Source organism: Amphiura filiformis, chromosome 13 (genome assembly GCF_039555335.1).
Source record: "Amphiura filiformis chromosome 13, Afil_fr2py, whole genome shotgun sequence".
NCBI lineage: Eukaryota > Metazoa > Echinodermata > Ophiuroidea > Amphilepidida > Amphiuridae > Amphiura > Amphiura filiformis.
Window position 1 is genome coordinate 58,601,654 of NC_092640.1, and position 13,481 is coordinate 58,615,134.

General features: G+C 37.3%; 1 long non-coding RNA gene across 1 annotated transcript; it reads right to left on the reverse strand.

Annotated features, from left to right (window-relative positions):
- Positions 1 to 8,573: 8,573 nt before the first annotated feature.
- LOC140168580 (uncharacterized) lies at positions 8,574 to 10,666 on the reverse strand. The gene is made up of 2 exons (XR_011861238.1): positions 10,583 to 10,666; positions 8,574 to 9,108 (listed from the first exon to the last, which is right to left on the reverse strand). It is a non-coding gene; the product is annotated as an uncharacterized lncRNA (long non-coding RNA).
- Between the last annotated feature and the right edge of the window lie 2,815 nt (positions 10,667 to 13,481).

The window sequence follows — 13,481 nt, forward strand, 5'->3', positions numbered from 1 at the left end:
ATCTGCTGTAGATATTGGTGTTGATGAAGTAACTATCTGCTGTAGATATTGGTGTTGATGAGGTAACCATCTCCTTGAAAGACAGAAACAAATGAAGTAGGAAATAAATAAATTAATACCAAGAAAGAAGGAAAGAAAGAAAAAACAGAAAGAAACTAGAAAATAAACAAAGGAACTTCAAGATGAAAGACAGACTAATAAGGAAAGCTAGAAAAAGGAAAGAATCACCAAACCCCGCTGGGACTCGAACCTGTACATAATTCTTTGCTGTATGTACCCCTTGTGTATAAACTTTCACAGTCAGGAAAACTATTGATGAGGCCACGTAAGGCATGTTAAGATAAATTGGGAATTCAAACCTATTTATTGCACGTGATAAAGTGACAATCACGCCTTTAACTCATTGGTAACAGGACAGAGAACCGAACGGGAAATATGAAAGCAACTATTTTCTATTTATATTGGTGTTGATGATATTAAAACATACAAAAAGTCAGTCTGGAATTGAAGCAAGAGGGAATGCACATATGCCAAGTAAAAATGCTATTAAAAGAAAAGTATATAGCGGCTACTAAATATAATGCATAAGCTAAACTACGCACCAAGATTCTAGTTTATCATGGGGATGTTAATTTGCTGAAAAACTAATAGAATTTTAGACAACTTCCTTTTTCATAATTGGGCTAAAATATATGACTTAATATTGAATATGACGTATAATTATTATATAAAATCATTACATTGCATACTGAGATCATACTGAGATACTGAGAGCGATGAGCAAGTTTGCAGAACACGTATCGCGAGAACACGTACCTATCATCAATGTTTTTAGCCTTTCACATACGACAATGACGTATGTTTAGGCGTACAATGAAAGTATTGCTACATGCCAAAAAACACGGCCGTGAAAATTTTCTAAAATTTTCAGTCAACCTCGATCAACCAACGTATGCCAATGCTCTCTCATACGTCAATGACATTAAATGGCGTATGTTTGGCGTATAATCGTATATAGGATGCACCATGCTAAATAATCGCCCCCATTGAAATACACGTAAAAATATCTGTTTTCTTCGCTCACTTTGAGGCCGTTGGGCCAATATTTGAAATATTGCAGAACAATGAAAAATTAACATAAATTATGTTTCAATGTACTATGTATGGGTGGTTCTTCACCTCGTTTTCTCAGCGAGCTCTAAAATAGCGCCCTCAAATTATATTTCAATGTATGCAAGTTTTATATTATAAAAACATTAAATGTACAACTTTTGTTTGTAGACCCCCTACGAATTTTATTTAAATTGATTTACTGGAGGGTTCAATAGGTTCTGTGCTGAAAGTAACATTGATGAGTACATATCTACTGCTGATATTGGTGTTGATGAAGTACCTATCTACTGCTAATATTGGTGTTGAGGAAGTAACTATCTACTGCTGATATTGGTATTGATGAAGTAACTATCTACTGCTGATATTGGTGTTGATGAAGTACCTATCTACTGCTAATATTGGTGTTGAGGAAGTAACTATCTACTGCTGATATTGGTGTTGATGAAGTAACTATTTGATGCTGATATTGGTATTGATGAAGTACCTATCTACTGCTGATATTGGTGTTGATGAAGTACTTATCTAATGCTGATATTGGTGTTGATGAAGTACCTATCTACTGCTGATATTGGTGTTGATGAGGTAACTATCTGCTGCTGATATCGGTGTTGATGAGGTAACTATCTGCTGCTGATATTGGTGTTGATGAAGTACCTATCTACTACTGATATTGGTGTTGATGAAGTAACTATCTACTGCTGATATTGGTGTTGATGAAGTACTTATCTAATGCTGATATTGGTGTTGATGAAGTACCTATCTACTACTGATATTGGTGTTGATGAAGTAACTATCTACTGCTGATATTAGTGTTGATGAGGTAACTATCTGCTGCTGATATTGGTGTTGATGAAGTACCTATCTACTGCTGATATTGGTGTTGATGAGGTAACTATCTGCTGCTGATATTGGTGTTGATGAAGTACCTATCTACTGCTGATATTGGTGTTGATGAAGTAACTACCTGCTGCTGATATTGGTGTTGATGAAGTAACTATCTACTGCTGATATTGGTGTTGATGAAGTACCTATCTACTGCTAATATTGGTGTTGATGAAGTACCTATCTAATGCTGATATTGGTGTTGATGAAGTACCTATCTACTACTGACATTGGTGTTGATGAAGTAACTATCTACTGCTGATATTAGTGTTGATGAGGTAACTATCTGCTGCTGATATTGGTGTTGATGAAGTAACTATCTACTGCTGATATTGGTGTTGATGAAGTAACTATCTACCGGTACTGCTGATATTGGTGTTGATGAAGTAACTATCTACTGCTAATATTGGCATTGAGGAAGTAACTATCTACTGCTGATATTGGTGTTGATGAAGTAACTATCTACTGCTAATATTGGCATTGAGGAAGTAACTATCTGCTGCTGATATTGGTGTTGATGAAGTAACTATCTACTGCTAATATTGGCAGTAAGGAAGTAACTATCTGCTGCTGATATTGGTGTTGATGAAGTAACTATCTGTGCTGATATTGGTGTTGATGAAGTAACTATCTGTGCTGATATTGGTGTTGATGAAGTAACTATCTACTGCTAATATTGGCATTGAGGAAGTAACTATCTACTGCTGATATTGGTGTTGATGAAGTAACTATATACTGCTGATATTGGTATTGATGAAGTAACTATCTATTGCTAATATTGGCACAGAGGAAGTAACTATCTACTGCTGATATTGGTGTTGATGAAGTAGCTATCTACTGCTGATATTGGTATTGATGAAGTAACTATCTACTGCTAATATTGGCATTGAGGAAGTAACTATCTACTGCTGATATTGGTGTTGATGAAGTAACTATCTACTGCTGATATTGGTGTTGATGAAGAACCTATCTACTGCTGATATTGGTGTTGATGAAGTAACTATCTACTGCTAATATTGGCATTGAGGAAGTAACTATATACTGCTGATATTGGTGTTGATGAAGTAACTATCTACTGCTGATATTGGTGTTGATGAAGAACCTATCTACTGCTGATATTGGTGTTGATGAAGTACCTGTCTACTGCTGATATTGGTATTGATGAAGTAATTATATGTGCTGATATTGGTGAAGTAACTATATATCTAATGCTGATATTGGTGTTGATGAAGTACGTATCTACTGCTGATATTGGTGTTGATGAAGTACCTATCTACTGCTGATATTGGTGTTGATGAGGTAACTATCTGCTGCAGTGATGAAGTAACTATCTGCTGTAGATATTGGTGTTGATGAAGTAACTATCTGCTGCTGATATTGGTGTTGATGAAGTAACTATCTGCTGCTGATATCGATGTTGATGAAGTACCTATCTACTCAGTGGCGTAGCCAGTGGGGGGGGGGGCATGGCCGTCGGTTCATGTAAGGCCGTCGGTACACGGAAGGCGTTGGTGAAAAAGAAATTGGGTTAACAATAGACTATTTTTGACCCAGGGTGGCAGAAAAAAGGGGAGAATTATAAAAAAAATTATGAAAAATTGTGAATGAAATCGAAATTTTGTGTTTTTATGTTGGTACCGCCTATAATCCTTTTTCTTTTAAGTAACTATCTGCTGTAAATATTGGTGTTGATGAAGTACCTATATACTGCTGATATTGATGTTGATGAAGCAACTATCTGCTGCTGATATTGGTGTTGATGAAGTACCTTCTACTGCTGATATTGGTGTTGATGAAGTACCTATCTACTGCTGATATTGGTGTTAATGAAGTAACTAATTATTAGTAGAAGACCAGCCTGTAGAGTCCGTGACTAAATCATAGAACAAAAGTTTGAGAGTCATTTTGGGATCTGACGAAAAATGTTCAAAGGTCAACAACCTTTTTGAATTCTGACCATAGTTAACAACGTCCGATTTTGGTGTCTAATTATATGTTTTCTTGCATGAGAAATACAATTACACAACTTAAAAAACTTAAGGAACCGATGACCTACTAATTACAATATGGATGCTTTTGGCAGCCATGTTTCAAAAGAGGGTCATCGGTTCCTTGTATAGTTTCTTAATTTGCTTAGTTGTATTTATCATGCTAGAAAACATATAATTAGACACCAAAATCAGACGTTATAACTATGGTCAGAATTCAAAAAGGTTGTTGACCTTTGAACATTTTTTGTCATAGCGCCCTCTTGAAAGGTCTGACACATAACAAGAGGTGAGCCCAAGCTAAATTTATTCAGAATCGATCAAAGATCCCAAAACTTTTGTTCTATGATTTAGTCACGGACTCTACAGGCTGGTCTTCTACTATATCTGCTGTAGATATTGGTGATTACAAATAATTAAATTCAAGGCCACTGAATAATATTGTTTTTTTTTAGATAATTCTGGCTTCTAATGAGCTAGTCTGCTCTGCAGCCAGTTTGGTTACGCTCCCTAACCCTCCACACAAACATGTGGAGGGAGCGTAACCAAACTGGCTGCAGAGGAGACAACTCACAAGCCTTCAAACTGTATAGATGATTAGTTGTTGGCGGCTATAATAAATTAATGGAAAGAAAATTTCACATATTTTGTAAGATAGGGCAATTCTGGGCAATTAAGGCAATTCTGGGCAAATATATTATTAGTGGATTTCTTTCTCCATGATATAATACTATTTTGACTGCCCTGATTAGCGCTTTGGTGTAAAATAAATTTTATGAGGTTTTGTTTTATTAGAATGGTATATTTTCAGCAAATAATGTATATTTTCAGTTTTGCTTCTCTTTATCAGTTTTTAGCTAATCATCTCATTATCATCCACTTATTTCTGACAAGTAACTGATGATATACTATAATTTCCAGGTTATGTAATACTTATTTTGATGCCTTGATTTTGAATTAGCTAAATAAACCGGCAACTTGATATAGATGAAAGCATAGTTACTTCTTTTTTGGACGGAATATGTTACAATGTGTATTACGTAATGGCATTCAATAGACTTGTAGTGGTGCAAATTAATTATATCGATGGCTATAATACCTTGGTTATTAATTTGCTGTGTTGTTGGTGCATCAACTAATTAGTTCCCAGTCTTGTTTCCCCTGAATATTTAATATTTTATTTACAATTCTGTTCCTGTAGATGAATCTAATTTCACCCATTCCTACACCTCAATGGCAGACATAGCTGGGTGACCCATCCCAGCTGATAACCCCTGTTAACGAAGACAAAAGAATGTTTACAAAGGAATACAATATAATATTGATACAATATAATATAATATTCTGACCATCACTTAGCCCATTGGATTTTTCTATATCGAGGGTCTACTTGGAGCTAAAGACCAATCCACGAGCCAAGAGATGGTCAGAATTCATTCCACCATTACTGGGTTCCATACGCACCAAACAGGTATTGTGACTGCCTAATTGGGTGGGTAAAAGCCGCATAAATATCTGTTATATTGTATTGCGTTGTAAACTGTCATCATTGGTTTGTCTAGATGTGTAACATGGGTGATGTAATGCGGTTTAAAATCCCTGCCATGGCTGCATTATTTCACATTTCAGGTGGGATGGGACCCAGCTATGGCTGCTATTGAGGTGTAGGAATGCATGAAATTGGACAATTGAGATTATATATATTTATATCTGTTTCATCAAAGAACTCTGGTTTCCGTAAACTATAGCTGAAAATGGGACGTTAGCATAATTATGTAAACACTGGTACTCTTATGTCACATCAAAGGAAGATAATGTCTGTGCACTGCTTTATATAAATAGATTTATTTTCAATATACACACTCTTTACACAATATTAACAACACTTAAATTTCAAATACAAATATTAATATTATTAAACAGCATTTATAAAGTGCCTTAACTAAAGGACAAAGTGCTGAATATGGTTCCCGGGATATGGTTGAATATTCAGGGGAACAAATGAAACATCAAATACAATATATAACTGAGAGACATCAAATTATAGCTATGGCATAGATGAATACAATAATCTGGAACGTTCATTTAATTAAATCAGTTCTTATCACTGCCAAATATACTGTATACCAATGGTATCCAAACACTTAAAACAAAAGCCATTTCTTAAAGACACTAAAACTAAATTGCAAAATAAATTAATCAATAGATTGAAAATTTTGTTCTGTGTACTTTGATACCTCCTTCGTCATGATGCGACTTTATTCCACTAAGCAATTGGCATTTGAATGACAGAAGGCCGAGTTTCAAAAGTGACAAATTTAGATATTTCCTCCTTCGAGGTGATTTCTGCTGCGTTTGTTACGGCCTCGACACAGCATGATAGGTGAACGCTCACTCTGCTATTTTCTTATGTATTTTATTGTTTTTTCAATTTTCAATTTGCCTCCTTTGGTTTCCATGGGCCAGATTGTGTCACATAATCCTGTGACATGATCTGGTCCATGGGGCCTAAGGCGGCAAATTTGAAATTGAGATAAAGGCAAAAATATGGAGTAAAAAACAATTAAATACATAAGAAAATACACATCACAAAGTTTCAGAACTTAAGAACCAAGTATGCTAGACCTTTGGTGTTTTCAGTATCTGATAGCCTATTGTTTGTATAAGGTAATAATTATAGTTACTCAATTTTCAAAAAATACCTCCTTTGGCCCCCATGGAGCAGATCGTGTCACATATACACTTTTGTTTAACTTACAATAAGGCCTAAAAAAATCTGCATTGCCCTTTTATGACTGACCCAAAAATCTGAGAAAATAGGGTCATACTTACACAGCCGTGACGTTAGTCACGGCTGTGTCTTTTTTCTTACAGGTTCTTTCTTTCTTCTTCTTCTTTCTTCTGTCAACCATTACATTTGCTCTAGCACTCACATGCTTACATCGATTTTGACCTAACTTGGTCACAATGATCATTGACCGTGCCCCTACATGTCACATGAAACTTGTGGGGTCAAAGGTCATGCAGGGGTCACAGGGGTCAAAAACGTGATTTCAACTAAAATGCATCTTCTCCCACAACTTACGTTGGACAGTGACCCCACGTGCACACATGCATTGTTATTACCCAGTGTCTATGTGGTGTACACAGATTTGGGGTCAAAGGTCATTAAGGGGTCACTTCCGGTATAAAACGAAAAACTTTCAAAATTTTTTATTAGCTAAGTAAACCATAGCACAGTAACGGTATGTTCACATATGATCTGTAGTCACCCAATGTATATGTGCTATTTTTTTTACTTAGGGTCAAAGCTCATTAAGGGTAACTTCCGTATAAAAGAAATACCTTTAAAATGCATCTTCTTCCACAAATTATGTGGGACAGAGACGCCACTTGCACACGTGTATTGTTATTACCCAGTGTCTATGGGGTGTACACAGATTTGGGGTCAAAGGTCATGAAGGGGTCACTTCCGGTAAAAAAGCGAAATATCCTAAAAAAAAATTTATAAGCTAAGCAAAACATGGGACAGTAACGGTATGTTCACACGTGATCTGCAGTCACCCAATGTATATGTGGTATTTTTTTATTTGGGGTCAAATCTCATTAAGAGGTCACTTCCGGTATAAAACGAAATACCTTTAAAATGCATCTTCTTCCACAGATTCTGTAGGACAGTGGCGCTAATTGCACACATGCATTGTCATTACCCAGTGTCTATGGGGTGTACACAGATTTAGGGTCAAAGGTCATTAAGGGGTCACTTCCGGTATAAAACGAAAAACCTTCAAAATTTTGTATTTGCTAAGATAAACATAGGACAGTAACGGTATTTTCACACATGAATTGTGGTTACTCAATTTATATGTGGTATTTTTTTTATTTGGGGTCAAATGTCATTAAGGGGTCACTTCCGGTCTGAGACGAAAAACCTTCAAAATGCCCCTTCTGCCACAAATAACATGGCAAAGTGATGCCACGTGCACACATACATTGACATTAGCCAATGTCTATGGGGTTTTCATATATTTTGGGGTCAAAGGTCATTAAGGGGTAACAACACGGCTGTGTTCGTGGTCTTAGACCACAGCTAATTTGTTTTATTTTTCACATTTGAATTTTCATATAATTGGTAAAACATTTGTAGAATGCACAACTCCGATATATATTTTTTTTAACAAGCCTCAGACACCTTGTAAATCATTGTTTACCTTATATCTTATGGTAAACTTGCATTTTTAACATTGTATGTAGCAAAATAAAATAAACAAAAACAAAAACAATTACCGACTTTAGTGCTTTTATGGCAATATAAACTTCTTTTTAGGCCTGATGGTCAAAAGTCAACTAACGGAGCAGACACAACTGTATGCCCATTCATCAAATTCAAATATGACACGACCTATTTAATGATTTTTTTAATTTTCCAATTTAGACAATCAGACACCTTTTTAGTGCAAGCACACATTCTTGTGGTCACTCTATAATGTAGCCCACAGGGCCTTTTATACATGCTATACCCAGAAAAATGCCAAAACCCAGTGACCACTTTACCCAAAAAAAGGGCCCTTTTTTCACTGTGTTTTATCGGTTCTTGTGGTATAACATTTTGTTAGAATTGCCACAGTCAAAAGGCTCTATAGAAGTATTATTCCCATTTAAAATATCCATGATCATGAAATGCTGCTCCTATCGAATAAACCAATCTTCCGGTTTAAATTGAAATGGCAGCCATATTGGTGGAACAAAGTATTCCTGAATGACAATCGACCCTTTCGGTAAATCCCATAAGCCTTTGCGAGTACACCTGAGAACTCATCATTTGACGTCACGTCGATCTGCACCGATACACACCTCGTTTATCGAACAGCTTTACTGCGCATTGCAGGTCGGCGTGACATCAAATGACGACATCTCAGGCGTACTCACAAAGGCTTATGGGATTTACCAAAAAGGTCAATTGAATCACCAATTCAAATCATGTCTGATGTATTGTTTTCTGGAATCCAGTGTGGATAGTGTTTTGATAATCTAGTATTCAATGGGGTCTATTGCAGGTTACCTGGTTTCATCAAAGTTCACTGTCACATTGCTGTCATGCAACTATATAGAGAAAGTCACAATCCTGTCAACAAAGAAAAAGAAAGTACAAATAATGAGTTTACTGTGATCTTTAACACCATATAAAAGTTCAAAGTAGGATTGTACAACTTTATTTTATTTGGCATTTTACCGTTTCTTTAGTACCAAATAGGTATGAATATGATGGCTACAGATTAGTGGCAGCACCACAGGGGGCATGGTGCAAATCCCCCAGTCAGTACTCTTGTCCACCCAGTTGACCCTCAGTAAAAATGAACAATTTCCAAAATTTCCACTTTTGCACTATACTCACCCATTTAACTCACAACTCACCCATTTGACTTGCCTTGCATATTTACACGGTAATGTTCTGTAAGTCACATGCATACTGATAAGTGCATCAATGATCCATTTATTTTAATAAAAAGCTAGAGTGAACAATAGCCTCAATATAACTCACCTTGCATGACATGATGAGGTTCTGCAACTCATATGCATCATTAACCCTAACCCTACCCGTGGTTTTTATGCTATCGGAAGGGAAAGAAGGAACGAAAAAGGAGAGAAGATGAAGAAGAAAGTCACTTGGCACCCCGGGATTGAACCTCGGACCCCTCGCATGCCACGCAGAAGATCCCCAGCATGTAGCTACACAGGTGACGTTGGCCCGCCAACGATTCCCTGGGTATATATGACTTGGTCTGATTGCGTCATCAAGTCCCGTGGAATCCATGCACGCAGAGTGGTTTTAATAGTGAGCTTTAGTGAGTCCTAGTTGGGTTAGGGTTAAGAAGGCATATAGGGAAAACATGCATATAGCTTAACCCTAAACCCTTCCCGTGGTTTTTGTGCTATCGGAAGGGAAAGAAGGAACGAAAAGGAGGGAAGATGAGGAAGAAAGTCACTTGGCACCCCCGGGATTTGAACCTCGGACCCCTCGCATGCCACGCAGAAGATCCCCAGCATGTAGCTACACAGGTGACGTTGGCCCGCCAACGATTCCCTGGGTATATATGACTTGGTCTGATTGCGTCATCAAGTCCCGTGGAATCCATGCACGCAGAGTGGTTTTAATAGTGAGCTTTAGTGAGTCCTAGTTGGGTTAGGGTTAACACTCCAGTGACTATGACATTGTCTGTTATGTTGGACTCACCTTGCATGACATGATGAGGTTCTGCAACGCATATGCATCATTAACACTGGATACTGGTTGACTATGACAATGCCTGTTTTGTTGGACTCACCTTACATGACATGATGAGGTTCTGCAACTCATATGCATCATTAACACTGAATACTGGTTGACTATGACAATGTCTGTTATGTTGGACTCACCTTGCATGACATGATGAGGTTCTGCAACTCATATGCATCATTATCACTGAATACTGGTTGACTATGACAATGTCTGTTTTGTTGGACTCACCTTGCATGACATGATGAGGTTCTGCAACTCATATGCATCATTAACACTGAATACTGGTTGACTATGACAATGTCTGTTATGTTGGACTTACCTTGCATGACATAATGAGGTTCTGCAACTCATATGCATCATTATCACTGAATACTGGTTGACTATGACAATGTCTGTTTTGTTGGACTCACCTTGCATGACATGATGAGGTTCTGCAACTCATATGCATCATTAACACTGAATACTGGTTGACTATGACAATGTATGTTATGTTGGACTCACCTTGCATGACATGATGAGGTTCTGCAACTCATATGCATCATTATCACTGAATACTGGTTGACTATGACAATGTCTGTTTTGTTGGACTCACCTTGCATGACATGAGGTTCTGCAACTCATATGCATCAATAACACTGAATACTGGTTGACTATGACAATGTCTGTTATGTTGGACTCACCTTGCATGACATAATGAGGTTCTGCAACTCATATGCATCATTAACACTGAATACTGGTTGACTATGACAATGTCTGTTATGTTGGACTCACCTTACATGACATGATGAGGTTCTGTAGCTCATAGGCATCATTAACACTGAATACTGGTTGACTATGACAATGTCTGTTATGTTGGACTCACCTTGCATGACATAATGAGGTTCTGCAACTCATATGCATCATTAACACTGAATACTGGTTGACTATGACAATGTCTGTTATGTTGGACTCACCTTACATGACATGATGAGGTTGTGCAACTCATAGGCATCATTAACACTGAATACTGGTTGACTATGATAATGTCTGTTTTGTTGGACTCACCTTACATGACATAATGAGGTTCTGCAACTCATATGCATCATTAACACTGAATACTGGTTGACTATGACAATGTCTGTTATGTTGGACTCACCTTACATGACATGATGAGGTTCTGCAACTCATATGCATCATTAACACTGAATACTGGTTGACTATGACAATGTCTGTTATGTTGGACTCACCTTACATGACATGATGAGGTTCTGCAACTCATATGCATCATTAACACTGAATACTGGTTGACTATGACAATGTCTGTTTTGTTGGACTCACCTTACATGACATGATGAGGTTCTGCAACTCATATGCATCATTAACACTGAATACTGGTTGACTATGACAATGTCTGTTATGTTGGACTCACCTTGCATGACATAATGAGGTTCTGCAACTCATATGCATCATTAACACTGAATACTGGTTGACTATGACAATGTATGTTATGTTGGACTCACCTTGCATGACATGAGGTTCTGCAACTCATATGCATCATTATCACTGAATACTGGTTGACTATGACAATGTCTGTTATGTTGGACTCACCTTGCATGACATGATGAGGTTCTGCAACTCATATGCATCATTAACACTGAATACTGGTTGACTATGACAATGTCTGTTTTGTTGGACTCACCTTACATGACATGATGAGGTTCTGCAACTCATATGCATCATTAACACTGAATACTGGTTGACTATGACAATGTCTGTTATGTTGGACTCACCTTGCATGACATAATGAGGTTCTGCAACTCATATGCATCATTAACACTGAATACTGGTTGACTATGACAATGTATGTTATGTTGGACTCACCTTGCATGACATGAGGTTCTGCAACTCATATGCATCATTATCACTGAATACTGGTTGACTATGACAATGTCTGTTATGTTGGACTCACCTTGCATGACATGATGAGGTTCTGCAACTCATATGCATCATTAACACTGAATACGGGTTGACTATGACAATGTATGTTATGTTGGACTCACCTTACATGACATGATGAGGTTCTGCAACTCATATGCATCATTAACACTGAATACGGGTTGACTATGACAATGTATGTTATGTTGGACTCACCTTACATGACATGATGAGGTTCTGCAACTCATATGCATCATTAACACTGAATACTGGTTGACTATGACAATGTCTGTTTTGTTGAACTCACCTTGCATGACATGATGAGGTTCTGCAACTCATATGCATCATTAACACTGAATACTGGTTGACTATGACAATGTCTGTTATGTTGGACTCACCTTGCATGACATAATGAGGTTCTGCAACTCATATGCATCATTAACACTGAATACGGGTTGACTATGACAATGTCTGTTATGTTGGACTCACCTTGCATGACATGATGAGGTTCTGCAACTCATATGCATCAATAACACTGAATACTGGTTGACTATGACAATGTCTGTTATGTTGGACTCACCTTGCATGACATGATGAGGTTCTGTAGCTCATATGCATCATTAACACTGAATACTGGTTGACTATGACAATGTCTGTTATGTTGGACTCACCTTACATGACATGATGAGGTTCTGTAGCTCATATGCATCATTAACACCGAATACTGGTTGACTATGACAATGTCTGTTATGTTGGACTCACCTTGCATGACATAATGAGGTTCTGCAACTCATATGCATCATTAACACTGAATACTGGTTGACTATGACAATGTCTATTATGTTGGACTCACCTTACATGACATGATGAGGTTCTGTAGCTCATATGCATCATTAACACTGAATACTGGTTGACTATGACAATGTCTGTTATGTTGGACTCACCTTGCATGACATAATGAGGTTCTGCAACTCATATGCATCATTAACACTGAATACTGGTTGACTATGACAATGTCTGTTTTGTTGGACTCACCTTACATGACATGATGAGGTTCTGCAACTCATATGCATCATTAACACTGAATACTGGTTGACTATGACAATGTCTGTTATGTTGGACTCACCTTGCATGACATGATGAGGTTCTGCAACTCATATGCATCATTATCACTGAATACTGGTTGACTATGACAATGTCTGTTATGTTGGACTCACCTTGCATGACATGATGAGGTTCTGCAACTCATATGCATCATTAACACTGAATACTGGGTTGACTATGACAATGTCTGTTATGTTGGA